The sequence below is a fragment of the Haliotis rubra genome, unplaced genomic scaffold, assembly GCF_003918875.1.
Source record: "Haliotis rubra isolate DU_JTF1 unplaced genomic scaffold, ASM391887v1 Scf790, whole genome shotgun sequence".
Taxonomy (NCBI): domain Eukaryota; kingdom Metazoa; phylum Mollusca; class Gastropoda; order Lepetellida; family Haliotidae; genus Haliotis; species Haliotis rubra.
Genome location: NW_025767513.1, coordinates 309,064 through 315,076, shown reverse-complemented (window position 1 = coordinate 315,076; position 6,013 = coordinate 309,064).

The window sequence follows — 6,013 nt, the reverse complement described above, 5'->3', positions numbered from 1 at the left end:
TCGTCCGAGGCTGACAGGTGACAGTAGAAGGTCAATTCAAATTGTCCTGACGTCACAGGCAAAAGCCCGTGAATTACCTGTGCGTCAGGTACAGGTAGCACGTACAACTTATTATTCGATAGTTGAGCGGCAGCCGCAGGAGAGAAGAAAGGAGAAATGTACAGCTCCCGGCGACATATCAATTGGGGTTTTTTTCTGCCCGTTTTTGGAAAGACCAGTAGCTTGGTATATCTTATTTATATATATGAGAGTATATATTTTATAATCGGCGAAGATATGTTTTCATTGAAACTTTTGGATTATCTGGAGATGAAATTAATAATCAACAGAAGAGTTTCAAATTTTAAAATTGATACGACCAGCCAAACGACTAAAAACTAGAATACTGACAAAGAAATATACATAGAGAAGGACGAGGAAATATGGAGTACTTGTGAACATCCAAAGGTATGGGGCGCGGTGGGCGAGCTGGCTAAGGCGATCCAGCGAGGTTGAGGTGTCGGGATCGAGCCCACCTGTGACCGGATGTAAAAACCTTGGAGTCAATTTTGTGTGCAGACTCTTTCACAACCCTAGTGTACAGTACACAACCCTGTGCACTTAAAAGAACCCACGAATCCGTTGGTATATGACCAGATGGTGGCCACATGAATACGTGCAAACAGCTGGTTGCGGGTACAGCAACGTGCAGTGAACTTGGACAAAGTACTGTGACTATGTGTCCCAGTTCACCCAGCTGTGAATGGGTACTTCGTTAGTATGAGAAAGCCACAATAACTCGGTGCGCCTAGTGGCTGCAAGAGTTGTATACTCCCCAGGGAGTTGAGACTGATAACACGATGTGCCGGTAAGACTGACATCCAATGATCGAGGGAAAAAATACCAGCGCCTTGAGCAAGCACTAGTTGCCTGGATATGTGCGCTATATAAATATCGTATTATAATAATAATAATATAAAGCTTGTATTCCTTCATCTTCGGTTACCAACATCTGGAAATCACCACTTTACACACAGACTTGCAAGAGAAGCTCCAATAAAATCTAGGATTTTGCGCCTTCATCTCGCGGATTCAAAATTGTTTGCGTCATTTTCCAATACGTGAAGAACCAAATTTTAAAGCTGAATTCTATTTTTTCTTACCTATATTTTTAGAAAATAATGACTGTGTGTGAGCGAGTGGGGAGTTTATGCCATCATTTCTTTTATATGCAGTTCAGCAATATTCCCGCAATATTAATGCGGGGAACACCACACATGAGCTTCAAACATTGTACCAAACGGGGGAATGAAAATTGTGTCGAGGGAATGCATTAACCTACCTTCAAGTCGGCAGGCTTTAATCAAGTTTGGAACGGATACATCAGTGATTGATTTCACCGAGGATAAAGCAACGATTTCACATTGACACCGGCGGATCGACGGTAGGACATAAACCCACCGGACCAAATCCCATAGGACAAAATGTCTGCACACTGCGGACAAAATCCCAACAGTGTGAAAAATGACATACAATTTATTTTGAAATAGATATTTTTATTTTTATTCATAAATAAGCAGTATTGATCATAAGCACTAATAACATGATTGAACGCAATCTCACAACACAATGCATCATCCTGGTATATTTTCATGGTACATGTAATCATCTAAAGCATCATTCTAGAACATCCTCATCTTTGTACATCTTAATTGATGCACATAAGCACAACATGATTCAACGCAATCTCATAACATCCCATAGCGACGTGAGCTTCTTCTTTCAGTTGCATTCTCAATTTCATGACTTCTACTTGTGACTTGTCTGCTGGATGACTATGAGAAGTAGCGATGTCTTCATGGACCCACGACATTCTAATGCAATTTGTCTTGAACATTCCCACCAAATACTACTCTTATTTGTAACCTTCTTAGTGTACAAAAATCCATCTAATGCTATTTAACTCATCCCGTATTGCTCTTCAGTACTTCCATTTTGGAACACTGATAAAAACTGACAGTGTCATCATCACACACACATTTACATGTATACAATTTATCAATGCAGCCAATGGCCTCTGTTACGAAAACAAGCTAATCGACTTATCTCTATGGACTCTGTCATGAAAACATGCTAATAAAAACATGCTAATGAACTTATGTCACTGGCTTTTGTCATGAAAACATGCTAATTAAAACTGATGAATAAGTGTAGAAATAACATATAAAAATGGGAGTTTGTCCTATGTTGGTCATGTTGGTGTGGGATTTTGTCCAAAGAAATTTTGTTCGGTTGGGATTTTGTCCGTCCCCCGGCGGATCCCATCTCTTAAGAACTTTGGGACAACTGCCTATATATGTGTAAAGTATACATCACTTATACATCACATTTCACATCATGCACTATCCTAGTGTAACAGATGTTACCGAGAAACCGATCAGGTGTAAATAATCGCACAGGCTTCATGCTGACGCAAAGGGACTGGAAACATAATTAGAAGAAATAGTAGAAATATAATTACAAAGTTGGGTGGAGCATTTACTAATGCAAACAAACTGACACGATTGTTGGCGCAGTTTTACATGAGAAACGGGTGTTGTTTGCATGAATTACACATTTTTGTCTTCGTCCAATAAACCTCATTTTTAATGCAACGAGAATGTATCCTGAATTTTATATTCTCATGTGTTCAGTATTTGCATGTAAGCTTTTCATTCCCTGTAAATATATATGTTCACGGTCCTGATTCAGTGCAGCCTGGTGAAACAATTACTCACACAGTACAATCAATGCATTTTTGTGGTCTCATATCCAAACAAACGTACACGTCTACTTATGTTTGGAAAGAGTCGCCATGGATTATTCAGTGGCTAGACACACGATTATTAGGTAATACGTTTCTGTTGGTATAGCCTGTGCAAGTGACATGAGGTTGCACGACTGACAGTGATTAATGTGTACTTAATGACGTTAGGTATGCTTAAAATTTCGTATTAATGTGAGCCTAAGTTTGTTGTTTTACTATGTATACACAATGGGAGGAAACCTATATCCTCTAAATCCGGAAGCCCCCTTTACTGCAGGACACACCCGTCGATATCTCCTTACCCCGGAAACCCCGGAAACCAGCTGGTTTGTCCAAGTTGTTGTGTTCTTTTCAGTGACTGAATTACCTTAACTTACATCGGAACAACAATATTCTTCTGAGGCTGCAGTTGAATATCTGGTATCAGAAGAGGAATATTTCAATAATTACACGTCTTTTACATTCCCATACCCGAACAGGATATAAAACTACTTGTGACTCAGCATTAACGTGGTGTTATGGTTATATCAATTGAAGACGTAAAACAATTACAGGGATGGCGACAGCTTGTACGTAATATTTAATACTATATGTAACACACCCATCCATGAAGGAGATAGGAGGTAAGCGATATCCCTGTCTAGTCCATGTTTTGGTTAATTGGGTCAAAGCCGCGGGCGACTGTATTAACCTAAAAGTGCTCTCAGGGCTCTGCTAACACATGTTAATTGAACAATTAACGTTAATAACCCGGATGGGGATGAAACACGATGTGCTGGGGCACACGACATGAAATGTAAACGACGTAAAAGCAGGTAAACATGTTAATGGTATCAGGGTATTTCCCCGTAACACAGCGCGACATACACACTTCAGGGAATTGCTTCATGGCTGACGAAGTGTGTCTTTCTGTATATATTCGATAAGAGTGTTGACTCCATGAGCACATGCTATCTTTTGATTTTTAGATGTGAACTTTATTGACACAGAAAAGTATGTTTGATGTTGGCTAATACTGAAACAAACCCGAAATGGTTTCCCTATAGTGATGTATTTGATACGGGTATCAGGATGTGTCTTGGACCTTATGTTTATAGTGTTTTCAGCTTTGGACCTATGTTTTCATTGTTTCGGACACTGTTTCAGCCTATAAACGTTTGTAATCGTTTGGTCAAATCCAATTTTCAAGCTTATAGTTTCCCGGCTGTTCATATCATTATATGCAAATTGGATGATTGATTGATTGATTGGTTTGATTCGATTGGTTTCATTGGTTCGATTGGTTTGATTCATTGGATTGATTCATTCATTGGTTTGATTCATTGGTTTGATTGATTGATTGATTGATTGATTATTGATTCCATTGATTGATTGATTGTTCGGCGTTCAATTCGTTGTAAATTCATTCATTCATTCATTGTTTGGTGGTTGGTTGTTTGTTGATTGGTTGATTGGTTGTTTGGTTGATTGATTGCTTGATTGATTGATTGAAATATGACACATCATTCCGCACTTAGCAGTATTCCAGCTAGCGGTCTGTAAATAAGGGACCATACAATGACATGTGACAGAACCAAGTCAGCGAGCCTGACGACCCGATCCCGATTAGAAATGATTTTAGATATTCTGCATGATACAAATACAAAAGAGGTGTGTTGTTGTGAGTGTGTGTGTGTGTGTGTGTGTGTGTGTGAGAGAGAGAGAGAGAGAGAGAGAGAGAGAGAGAGAACATCCATCATCATCCATCATTGTAATAGTAATTACTTATCTTCAACCATTATTGAGTTAAGAAGGTAAACACATGTTAACAATATTTACCATGTGTCACCTAATGAGTGTTATCGTGATCATATCTGGTTTCAAGTAAATTCATATTTTTAGACAAATGAAAAGGATTTTAGGTTTTATCGATCATCCACTCTGCCATACTACATGTACGTGTTAAAAGCCTTTGCAGACGTCCCCTTTGAAATTATAGCCACCACTCCCATCAACTACCCCTAACTAAAAAATAAGTTACCCTCAGGCATTACACATTTTCAAAACCCACACCACCAAATTATCCTATATCATACTCTGGTCAGCTGACTTCAGCCAATGTATACTCAAAATCCGGTCAAAACGCTTGACTAAAATTAATACGGGTCACTTCATTTTCACAGCTCTGCTCAAAATTACAAATTGCCCTCTCTGTTTCTTCCTATTTTTGTCAACAAACATGTGAGGGTAGGTTGTTAACCTCTACCCAGAGTTCAGCACCCCCAACCCCCCGGGCTCAACGACAGTGTTGGGGGACAAGACGCAGCAGCCAGCTTTAGACCGGATAATCCCTGGATTGTTGCGCGGACAAGACTTCTGCTGTTTTATCCATGGATGGGATATAACACAACATAAGGGTTCGGGTGACGGTTTCATTGATGGATAGGAAGGGGTTTAAGTGAACAGTGGGTGTCTGTGTACGATACGTTGTAAAATTAAAGGTTTTATCCCTGAAACTCATTTCACCGTGCGATATGAACACATGTTTGTTTGCAAACAAAATTGTATAAAACGTAAGCAAGGACATATACTCAAGGTAAAGGTGACTGTGATTTTATTAATCTATTGATCGCTGAAAAATTCTTACGATTATCATGATATGGACCGTATGGCGTACTTAGTACGGTGTCTACTTAATAAACAGTAGGGAAACAGACTAGGGAACTCTGAAAGCCCTTTAATGGGTATTCAGGTCCAACAGAATGAGCTGTCATTTAATTTACCTGTATGCTGAACATCCTTAATGGATATTATAATATAACCGGAAAAACATGATTTATTATCGATATTATATATATTCTATATGATAATAAGAATAAAACACAAACACAAATGGATACTCTGACACACAAACGTACGTTTTGTGCTCACTTTGTACCCTTGTGAATAATCAGGCTTGGGCCTAAGGCGTGACAAGCAAACAGATCAACCACTACCCAACAGTCATTTAATATTTATCGCCAATATTTTGTGACTGCTGCGAATTCAGTTCAAGGACTCTGTTCATTTTACTCTATTTTGACCATAGGTACAAGTTTGTGAGGCAGCTTCAACATCCAGCTCTCAGAATCCCCTTTAAAGAGATTCTGTTGCCCTCGATAATAAGCTCCTTGTCACTCAAGGATAAGACGTTGTAATTAGCGCCGTGTTCAAAAGTTAGACCATGTCTTTGTATATTGTTTATACAGA